The sequence below is a fragment of the Vigna unguiculata genome, chromosome 4, assembly GCF_037176805.1.
Source record: "Vigna unguiculata cultivar grain cowpea cultivar isolate G323 ecotype 2 chromosome 4, ASM3717680v1, whole genome shotgun sequence".
NCBI lineage: Eukaryota > Viridiplantae > Streptophyta > Magnoliopsida > Fabales > Fabaceae > Vigna > Vigna unguiculata.
Window position 1 is genome coordinate 21,184,151 of NC_140795.1, and position 12,680 is coordinate 21,196,830.

General features: G+C 36.3%; 1 pseudogene; it reads right to left on the reverse strand.

Annotated features, from left to right (window-relative positions):
• Positions 1-348: 348 nt before the first annotated feature.
• On the reverse strand, positions 349-2,662 carry LOC146886929 (uncharacterized; annotated as a pseudogene).
• Between the last annotated feature and the right edge of the window lie 10,018 nt (positions 2,663-12,680).

Genomic DNA, 12,680 nt, shown 5'->3' on the forward strand with positions numbered 1-12,680 from the left:
GAATCAGACACCTTTTTAAAGAACAGAAAAGTTCGTTAGAATTTTTAATTAAGTGAAAATTGTCATAGAGTGAAGGTTACATAATTCATTCATCTTGATCATTAGTGGGTAAAAAGGAAATCTTCGATCATTTTCAAGCATAAGCCCAGACACGGACACAGACACAGGGAAGCGTCTAAATCGAAAAAATGTAGGACACGGACACGGATATATATATATATATATATATATATATATATATATATATATATATATATATATATATATATATATATATATATATATATAACAATTACAATTCATAGTCTAAAAAATTGAAAATTAATATTTATATAAAAAAAAATCCACCAATTATACTTCATGATCTAATAGAAATCAAGATAAACAATTATAAAAGAAACAAAGTCTAGCAAAAGAAAAACAAAAAAAAAACGTAAGTAAATCATGATGTTTAACTCTCATATTTGTTCATCTTCATTGAAAAATGCTTCTTCTAATTCTGGTTCATCAAGAGATAGGCTAGCAATCTGAAGAATTCCGCTGTCTTCCAATGAAAAGTCATCTCCTCCAATATCCCACAATTTAGTTTCCTCTTCTCTATACTTTGAGGAGTTTCTTGAGAGAAGACAGAGATTACTATGGATAAATACTAAATCTTCTGTCCTTTTGGGAGTCATCTTATTTCTTTTCAAAGAATGTATAAAAGAGTAGGTACTCCATTTCCTTTCACAACAACAAGAAGAAGAAGGTTGTCCAAGTAGCTTAAGAGCTATCTTTTGAAGTATTGGTGCCTGAGATCCATGAATAATCCACCATGATTTTGCATCCATTTTAGTTCTATCCCTTATAGCGTCGGGATCTGCAAAATCTTTTCTTTCATTTGAAAAGTTTGAAAACTCTAAATTTGCTTGTCTCCTTACATCCACATCATCAAAGTACTTCATAAAACAGTTTTTCCTTTCATGAGTAAGTTCTGCATCTTCATGTGGGGCAACTCTTTGTGAATCTTCACTTAACCATTCATCACTATAATATCTACAGTATTAAAGAACATAAGCATAAATTAACATAATATTATATATTGTAGATAAGACATATACAAAAAAATATATAATAATAAAATAATTTAATAGTATAATTACCTTGGATTTAAAGAATGAGCAAGACAATGAAGAGATGTGCTACTCTTAGTCCAACGATCAATTAATACTGAGTTTACTGCCTCAAAAAAAGATGAATGTTCAACTTGTGCCTTTCCTTCATGTTGGTATATGATCTTCTTCACATCTTCAATCATTGAATCCCACATCTCATACACTAAATGAAGAGTAGCCATATCCGTATCTGTTTTTCTGATAACATCATAAATAGGGGCAGTAAAAGCAAGTATATAGTCAACCTTCATCCACCAATTATCATTCAATAAAGTTTCTTTGACTGTTCGTGCATTATCAACATTATCCTCTTTGTAATCAGATCATTCATTACTAATTACCATCTGTTGGAGTCCTCTTTTCAAGGTTCTAAATCTTTTAAGCATGATGATGGTTGAAGCAAATCTCGTTGGAGCAACAGAAAGAAACTTCAATGAATTGAAGTTATTAAACATTGATAATCTCATAGAGTGCCCCATAATGAAGTTTTTAATAAATGTAGCATCATCAGCAATCTGTGAGATCCAATAAAATTCTTCATAAAGATCACTATTTCTTTTTGTATTTTTTGCCGCACAAATATTTTTCAATGCAAGATTCAAGGTGTGCACTACACAAGGAGTCCAATATATTGAAGAAAATTCTGATTTTATGATCATACCTACTGCCTTACATACTGCTACATTGTCTGTGATAATTTGTACCACGTTTTGTGGTCCAACTTCCATAATTACATCTCTCATGTGTTTGGCAATAAAATCCTTGTCTTTTGTCTCACCAGATCCATCTATTGCTTTCAAAAACATTGGTCCACTCTCATTGATAGCCATAAAATTGATAAGAGGTCTTCTTTGAGGGTCGCTCCATCCATCGCTAACAATTGTCACACCTTTTGGCTTCCATGAATTCTTTATAGGTTGCAGAAGATTTTCTACATGAGCTCTTTCTTTATTAAGCAGTGGACCTCTCAATTTATTATATGATGGTGGTACATATCCACTAAGGTTAGAAGTATTGGCAGCGTAAGAAAAGGCACTCCTATAATAAGGACTTCTTGCGAGATGAAATGGTAATCCTGAAGAATAAAACATCCTTGCAATTTCACAATTAAGAGCATCTCTAGCTTGAATGTTGAAAGAAGCTTCTAGAGGACCCTTGAGTTTTTGGTGAACACCACCACTGCTTGTCTGCTTTCTTTCCTCAAATACAGGTGGTAGAGAGACCTTTTTCTTCTTTGAATTTTCAATTTTCAAAGTTGCTTCATTATCCAATCTTTTAAGCTCAGCAAGTTTTGTCGGATTCACTTTTGGACAAACCCTAACCCCTTCTCCCTTAATTTTTAAGAGATGAGCTCTCACTCGAGTGTAAGATCCATTAAATTCAAAATCACACAAAGTATAGTTGACCATATAATTTCCACCACCAGGAGTTTTTCTTATCTTTGTAAAATATCTCCAAAGGGGTTTTGTTTCATCTTCTTGTTCAATAGCTTGATTAGGTCTACTCATCTTAATTTCCTATAATAAAATAAATTGAAAATACAAAATTTACTTAATATTTAAAATTTAAAAATAAAACCAAAGTATATAATTTAAATAATTTTTATACATAATATATTTATAATATTAAATTCAAAATATAAAACTTATAATTTTATGTTTATAATTTAAATTATAAAATAAATTAAAATTATGTAATGCATATGTATTGAAATTTGAAATTAAAAACTAATAAAGTATCATGTATAATCTAATAATAATATAAAATATAATTATCTATAAAATATAATTATTTATAAAATAATATATTTTTAAAGTAATGTTAAATTATTAAATTATTTTATATTGTTAAAAGAACAAGGAACATAATACTCTCACATGTATAAGTTATAGCAAATATGATGGATGCATAGAATGACATTAAGTATTAAAAAAGTTAAATTATTAGCATTTAATGGATGAATTTAATAAGTAGAAGAAAAAGAGGGTGTGGATAAAATTTAATATAGAAGGCAAAGAATTTAATAGATAGAAGGAGAGAAGACGTAAAGAGTACTTACCTTTTTCTACACACTTCTTCTTCTCAGTATTTACTTTTTTCTCCTGCTCAAAATATATCTCTTTTTATTCTTCTATCCGAGCTTCTTCCTTCTTCCTCTAAGAGCTTTCTTGCAATGACTATGTGTTTCGCTCACTAAATCTCAACGTTTCTTTCTTTTACCTCTAACTGATTTCTTTTTCTTTGTATATTTTGTAAGTCTCTGTATGTATTTATAGAACATGTATAAGGTTTTTGTTATTAAAAGATGAGATATAAAGATATTCAAATAGATATATTTGAGGATTATTTTGTTAAAATTTTTAGTTTTAATTCTATATAATTTATTAAGATTTTTAGTTAAGATTATTTATATATTTATCTTTATTTTTTTATATATAAAGTAATTTATTTATATTTATTTGAAATATGGAACATGTATCTAGTAATTTATTTATATTTATTTACGTATAAAAAATGAAAGATGTTATAGATTAAAATTAATTATAATATAATATATTATATAATGATAAAACAAGTTAAAATCTCTTTAAATAAAATATTTTAAGAAAATTTTAGATAAAGTGAAAACTGAATAGATGTATTTGTATTTGGGATCCGTAAAATTAAAACAAATTTCATATTAAATAACTAAATTATTAAATTGATAAGAATATGGTTATGTTTTCTTTTCAGATTTTTTTTTTGTTTTGCTTAACTTTCCCTTTCCTATCTTCTATCCTCCCTTCTCCTCTCCGTGAATTTGGTGGCAACTCTGCAACGGGCAACTCTGCAACTGCAACTCTGCAACGGGCAACTCTGCAACAGGCGTCCACGTTCCACTTTTTGCAGCACCACAAACGTATCTTTTCCGCATCCAGAGAGAAGGCCGTGTCCGGCAAAAAAAAAAGCTTCCGACACCGCGTCGTGTGCGCTTCCGGCAAGTGTCCGTGTCCGATGCGCCTCCGACGCGGGGAAGCGTGGCTCCGACGCTGTGTCGGAGCTTCACAGCTTGCTATGGTTAGACCAGCGAGTAAGTCGTTTCTAAAAACCATGTTTGATTGAAGTGTTTGGGAGAACTTTGTTCTCTGCATGAAAGCCTAACTAGTCTTTTCTAACAGAAAGCTTGCCATGAACAAGGTCTTTCCAAGTTCTAATGTTAAATTGTTTTTGCTATCGGTGTCTCCAAGTAATGAGAATCAGACAACTTTTTAAAGAACAGAAAAGTTCGTTAGAATTTTTAATTAAGTGAAAATTGTCATAGAGTGAAGGTTACATAATTCATTCATCTTGATCGTTAGTGGGTAAAAAGGAAATCTTCGATCATTTTCAAGCATACAGTTATCTCTTTGCTTTTCAATTTTTTTTGTGAACTGTGTTCTATATTTTGGAACACAAATAATCCTTACTCTTGCTATAGATGAACCAACACGTTTATCCCTGTTAGAAGCATGCTAGGGTTCTTTATAAGGTGTCCCTAAAGTTAAGAAAATTTTGAAAAAAAGAAAATATTAAGACCTTTTGAAAAAAAGAAAATCCAGAGCAACTAATTATAAAAACAAAACCCTATTGTTTCAACCTTCAACTAACACGTTATACTTGAAGAAACAATAGTAACATAAATTAAAGTACACAAGTAGAATACATAAGTGCAGTATAACAGACTCACCAATGCTAGATCAAATAAATTGGTGAAAGGTGGTAAAATTACCTGGCTTTCCTCCATTCAAAATTGCACTTTCAGCTGGTTCCACACCATATAGTTGGGGAAACGAAGAAGAAATTGTAAAGTTAGCACAAGAAAACCTATCCCATGATCACTGCCAGCATATTATGCACTATAAAAAAATATACCTTGATGTCTGGATTTTTCTGCTTGAAGAATTTTCTAGCACCTGTTATTGATCCTCCAATTCCTATCTCTGCAACCAAAGCATCAATTTTCTTTCCTGAGTCTCTGCAGATATCAAAGGCCCATTATCTCATAATAAATCTACAATGATGGAAAATTAATCAGGATACAACCACCAACCTAGAAATATGTTGTGAATAATGAGGTTTGGTACTACTATTTTATGCAAGGAATAAAAGAACACTATATAAAAGAAGACCAAGATTTGAAACATTTAAACAGTGACATACAAACTTCTCCCAGTAGTTACATCGAAAAAAAATTTAAGTTTTTGTAAAACGTATGATGATGAAACAAAAAATATAGAAAAAAAATTGTTGAAACTGAAATGAGCCTTGGTATTTGACATAAAAGAAATCTTGATTGTGATAAATGACCAAATGACAATGCAATCATGTAACTCATCTATCTTGGTTTAAGGAAATAAGAAAAAGTGAACAAAATTATTTGGCATCTCAATAGTTGGACTACCAAATCCTATGTCAAAAAAAGTTGTCAAATAAACCATGTGGATTTTAGCAATTAAAATATAGAAAGAATTGGTTCACAAGGAAAATAATGCCAAGCTTACGTGATACATAAACACTTTCATGCACTCAATACTTGCCACAATTCACCTCATACTAAGCGCAGGCCAACTTTAATTGTCATGTTTGGATAAAATTTGGATGAGTGCCTTCATGAATTCCGATGCACCAAATGAAGAACAAAGAAATTATTCCCTTCAAAATTCTTTTGTGCTCTCCAACTTTAACCTCAAATTAACACAAACTCAAACCTAAAATTCTGGTTTTTTAAGGCATCCCCCAGATTCTAATTAGGCTATATCTTAAATTTCTAGTAAGGCCTTAACAAAAATTCTAATACATACACAACATCAAAATTTTATCCTAATGGTTGTTATTAAACCAATTGGATCACTTGTAAATGGGTCATTGTAGGATCACCTGTATGGTAGATGTCTAGTCTTACAAATCTAATTGAGATGTGCAATCCCAAATGTGAGGAGTGTGAGTCAAAGATCATGTACTGACCAGTGATAAGACCAAAATAGCACACATAAGTAAGCATAAACTAAGAGGCCCAAACTAAATAAAGGAGGCTCAAGTTCAAAAAATGAGATTGCATTAAGATGTTGGTTTGTTATTAGAAATTTTGAATTTTTTAACAACATATCCATGAAAGCCAGTGAAACATAAATTCTCAAACACCTATATAACAATAGTTTTCACCTTTGATTGTAGGAACAGGGGTATAAGATCAATCAATAACAAACATCTTTATGCTTGTGTAGAAAGAAAGAGACAATTATAAAAGATTTGGATGAGTTTAGATAGAGCTATCAAAACGGGTCACCCGACCCAACCCGGCTCGGCTCGCGACGGGTTGGCCACTTAGTGGATCAACCCTGTGACATCCCTAAGGAATATTACTTAAAATAAATAATAAAAGAAATAAATTATATCAAAAGTCGCATTAATAATCCTCCCAACGCGGGAAAATTTAAATTCATGAAAAACACACACCGAAACTTATAACATAAATGTTAAAGTGTTACAAGTTCTCAAAATTCGTGTTCATAATAAAAACATAGTAAAATACATGTGAGAAAAACCCTAGCTCTAATCTCAAAGCTAGCCCTCACTCCGTCGCCTGGACATCCTTAGCTCCACCTGTTTCAACATCTGCTCCCGTGTAACGAATCACACGATCATCGCCATACACAAACTGAAAGGGTGAGCTGAGAAAATAAATAACAGATATATAAATTACGCAAGATAAATCATACACCCATCTTATTCATTCTACATAGTTCTTGGCCAAGACCTTAACCCCCAAGGCTTTATAGCCTTCAATCACACAAATGGTTAGTCTCAGACTCGGGAATATGATGCTCACATGAACCTGTCCGCTCGTGGTTCTGCCTCTACGAACTGCCCCGCTTGTAGTCCTGCTCTATCAACCGCCCCGCTCGTAGTCCTGCTCTACGAACCGCCCCGCTCGTAGTCCTACTCTACGAACCTCCCCGCTCATAGTCCTGCTCTACGGACCTGCCCGCCTGTAGTCCAACACATGTGATCCACCAGCCTCGTACCTCCCCGCACGTGGCATCTCTCGACCGTGAGCACGGAACATACGAACCTACCTCGCTCGTATCCCCACGTGAGAGTAACTGGATATGAACCTCCCCGCTCATGGCACAGCATCTCCCGATCCAAGTGTAGCATCATTGTCAATTAAAACAACGCGCACAAGTCATAACCTGCAACGCAATCGCCTGGCGCAACACACAGCACTGCTAGGCGACACAGGCCCAGACCGCTTGGCGGTACCTTCCCACCGCTAGGCGCCAGCACTACCACTAACCCCACTATTTTTCAGTCATCGCCTGGCGGATCTCGCCTTGCTGCCAGGCACCTCTCAGTGCAATGTTCTCTCACACTACGTCTACCGCCTGGCGGTTATCAGCAAACCGTCGAGCGCCATACCAGAGACATTCTGCAGCTGATTTTGGCACTCAATTAGGTTGGTTCTACAATCCAAATTACTCTAAGGGACAATTCGCCTTTAGATCCCAGTACTAAATTCTGATTTCCTGCCAATCCCAATCTATTTTGATTTCTCTATAGCTCATCTTTATCATTCACACATTTCAACTATGGATTCATTTATACTTATGTCATGACATCATATCTTAATTCGCCAATAACAGAACCCATTCTCATATTTTCCTTTTAAACAATTACGCTCATCAACAACACTCATATACTGAATCCACAATTCATGTATCTTTTCATCCTTCACCATTCCTTCCCATTCCTCTTGCCCAATTCACGGAAATTCTTAGTTCCAACTTATCTACCATCCTTCTCAACTAAACTCCTCCTCACGATCATTGACCCACAATATCAACTAACAGTTTAACATCATGTTCAGTTCCTATTAGACATCAAAATACTCTAGTTGCATTCCTCATATTCATTATACTACAAATAAGCATAAACCACTTCCTATCCCTTTACATTGCCTCCTTTCAAGCTACCTATCCTCCCCAACTTCTCACTAGTAATTTTCTCTCTCCCACTACATCAACCTTTTCACTCACCAAGACTTTCTCGCTCTCTTGCAATAACCCCCAGTACAACACACAATCAGGGCTGCCACACATCATCGCCTGGCGGACAGCACGGGCCCGCCAGGCGACATACCAGCATCAGGTCACCTGCATACATTTCTGCACTCCCCACGAACCTATCTCACTCTTCTTCTTCCCCGATAACCACCACATATATATTTACATCATTTTCAACACCCATTCTTAACAACATTATATTTTTTGCATTCCTTAATTACAGTTTCTTCCTAATTAGCCCAACAATCCAAGGTTCACAATAACTCCTTGATTTCAACCTAAACTTCCCATATACGAAATTTCAATATGATCACAAGCATGCCAAACAAGAAATTTAGGACAATAAACCATCACACAATTATATAAAATCAACTGGGACCACCAATTTGTTATATTCACCCAAATTAGCATTAAAACCACCAAACAGAACGCAACCAATGTCGCGCCGCTTGGCAGAAACTCATCGCCGCTAGGCGGTTCATGCCAAAACAAGAACAACTCAATGATCTGATGTGCCGCCTGACGGTAGGGGATGAACCGCCAGGCGGTTTTTGGAAAAATCCAGAAACTCCAATCAAACAACGCAGAACAACGCGGGAATTCATGCTATAATTCATGGCACTGCACAATTATTCAGATGCAATCACAAAAGACAAGAAAATAACTCCCCTAACCTAGAATTCGCTTCAAATTCGAATTAGTGTGAGTGTAATCCAATCAAAAGCTTTCTTGCCCTTGCTCTCACTCCCACGTTAGTTTCTCCTCCTCACTCTCCCTCTGCTATCAATTCCAATTCACTAGAATCCCTCTGTCCAAGGCTCCCACGTACTACAACACTTCTCCCTTCACTAATTCACTCTCTCTCTTTAGCTTATCTTTAGCTTAGGAGTACTCTATTTACTCATTCATTTACCACAACGAAAATTACCATAAATGGGGTTTAATAGCTATTCAGTGGATTATTAATATGATTTTCCAACCCCTTAGACAACTAGGTTAAGCTTCCCTTTTCAAATTCCATGCAAAAATAAGAGCAACCTAAAAAGGAAGTTTAATTTGGTTCTTAACAAAACTTGAACCCTCAACCCATCAATTAGCAATCCAAGTGCACAACCAATTCAACCAAATCACATTTGTGACAATTCCTTAGATTTTAAGGTTATGCAATCACATCACTCTTTAAAATATATAACTTCAAAATTCATAATTAAATAACACACAAATGGCATACATAGGACTCGAACCCAAGTCATCACACACAATAAAGTACTCTAACCCCTTTGAGCTAGTACTTTTCCACATCATAGCTAGTACTTTTCCACATCATAACTCCTTTTATCCGCATTTATTAAATAATTATTTAATTAACTATTTAATTTTTCATGGGTCTTACAAACCCAATCTGGCTCATTTATTAGCGAGCCAAAAAATTTAGAACCCGACCTGACCCACCACGGGTTGGCGGGTTAAACGGGTTGGCTCACTAGCTCACTTAATTAAAAAAAGAAACACAACATTTTTTCTTCAATCTCAAGAAAACTAAATTATAATTCCGATTAAAATATAAATAAACTTCAATAGAATCCAAATAAAATCTCAAATTATGTTAAACTACAAATACAATCCAAAATCACAAAAATATCTAACATCAAATCATTATTATCACTTATCAAACTATAGTATTAGAATCTTGAATAGATAAATCCACAACATTTTCATCTCTTAAAGCATCTTCTTTATCCCCGTCTACAATATATATATATATATATATATATATATATATATATATAATATAATATATATATATATATATATATATATATATAATATAATATAGACATATAATATATATATATATAATATATATATATAATATAATATAGACATATAATATATATATATATATATATATATATATATATATATAATATAAGATAATATATAATATATATATATACATGCTCCTGTAGAGAACAAACAAGATAAGTTAGGCACAAGCGTCACCTTACCCACGTAGTCCGCTATCTCCTCAGTTGGTCTCTTCCCGATTGATACATGTCGGCTTGGACCCAGGAGGGGTTACCTGCAGAAGGGACTCCAAAGCTCAAGTGAGTCAAAGCTCTCAAAAGGTCAAATCAGGTGATTAATGGAGTAATGAATGCGTACCTTTAATTACTGGGGTCCACATGTATTTATAGAGTATTAATTATGCCTGGTTATGCCATGGGCCGAGCCTTGGCTTGGGCCTTAGTTTGGGCTGTAAGTGGGCATGAGCCCTAACCCAGGTCCTTAGGTGGACCCCTTGAATACTAGGGGGGATTTGATTTTCCTAAGTATATTGGGGTTGTTGGCCTAAGTCGACTACTTTCCTTGGCGGTTTGTGTTGGTCATGTGCTGTCTTATGCAGGTTGTTCCTCGAGATGTTTAGGTTACCGGTTTAGGCCGGTTAGGCTTAGGTTAGCCCAGCCTATGCTAATTACTTGAATGCTTTGGTATATAGGTATCATTTTATTACTATTATGTTGAGTTGGCTTGGTGTGGTACACCAGTCCCCCAGCCTTGGCCGATATAGGTGTCGGTCAAGGGTCATATATGTTGATATGTTAGCAGGGCCGGCTAGGTGTGGTACACCAGTCCCCCAGCCTTTAAGTGTGATGAACAGTGTTAAGGCTAATGGCGAGAAAGGGTTGATGGTAGGTGAAGGGATGTCAGGGGTCAAATCAAGGGGGATTTTGCGCCGTCGTTTTTAAGAGTCATGTCTTTTGGAATGTTTGTGTCGATTGGTATGGGTTGTTATTTTGGTGGGAAGGGGTTTTTGCCGTTTGGAATTCTGGCCTATAAATGTGGATTTTAAAACGAGTAAGGGTTTATTGGTTCATTTGCGAGAATTTCCAGTCAGAGATCTTGTGTGCATTTTCTTGTCCGACTAGTTCCCAATTCCAACCGACATCTTTCCAGAAACACGAGAAAAGGTATGTCTAGTAGTCTGCCGATGTTCGTAATCAATCATCCTTATTTCGGTGGTCTCGCCTGTTGAACTCTTGGCTGAATTGTACACCTGTTATCGCAAAAGGTGTAAGCGGGGGTATTGTTTCCCTAGAGAGGGTGAGCGCCATCGACGGTGTGTGTCACGGGCAAGAGGGGGCAACCGAGAAGTTCTTCTATATGTACGTGTGCCACTTTTCTCAAGTACATGTGCGATTGTCGCTGGACGATTTCACCATGGGTGTGTTGCGCGCGCTGAACGTTGCACCCACGCACCTGCACCCAGATAGTTGGGCTTACATGCAAGCCTTCCGCGTTTTGTGCCAATCCCTATATCTACAGCCTTCTCCTTACGCATTTCTGTACTTCTATGATACTAGGCCCCGCCAACCGACTACTTGGCTTTCTTTGATAAGTCGTCCCAGCATCAGCAGATTAGACGCATTTTAAGGACGGATACTTCAAAGTTATGATGAAAGAAGAGGGAAAGCCTTATTTCTTGAACGCAGATGGGAGTACGAAGTTCCCGTGTAGCTGGACGGGCACCCCTTCTCGGTATAAGGAAATGGGCACCGACGAGTTGTCGACAGGGGATAAAGAGGTGGTGGAGACCTTGATGAAGTTTGTTGATAAGTTGCCCACTAAGGGCCTAGTTAGAGTTTATAATTTGGTGCACCTGATTATTGATATTGAAGGTATCTGTTTGTTACTTAAACTATATTAATGATTCTAAGTTGTTCTAATCGGGGTTTAATATGTTATTGTAAGGCACATGGCACAATCGGGGAAGAAGAATATAGCGCTCTTCCAGTCGCTGAGGAAAGAAATGGCTGCTAAAGCCAAGGCAGTTGGGAAGACTGATGTTCCAAACCTGCAGGAATCGGTGGTCGAGGTACACGTGCACGACAGAACAAAGAGGAAGGTGAGTTGCCACCTCGACCCGGCAAGGGGAAAGATGTGAAGAAGGTGAGGGCGACATTACTCGGGGAGGGGTCGGCTAGTGGGGCAAGGTCGGTCAGTGGGGCGAAGGGACTGGAGTCCGGCTTGATCGAGTTGCCGGAGATATCTGTCAGAAAGGATATTGCGATCAACCTCCCAGATACCATCATCAACTCTATTGACGGTATGGAGGCGAATCATATTGTGAGGACGATGGTCGAGTTTGGAAGCAAAGCATTGATATTAAGTCATCGTGTTGGGTCTCTATATCGATGGGAGGTAAAGGAGGGGGCAGGGAAAAAGTGGAAGAGTTGCAGGGACAGGTGGACAAGTTCGAGGAGGAGAGGGCCGCGTGGAAGAAAGAAAGGGAGAGTTGGGTGGAGGAGAGAAAAAGGCTGGGAACATGGAAGGTCCGCTGCCTGGACACAGAGGGAAAATTGAATAAGAAGATAGAAGATTCGGAGGCAGACTACGATGAGCTGAAAGAAAAATATGATGGTGTTGTAGGTGAACTCGATGA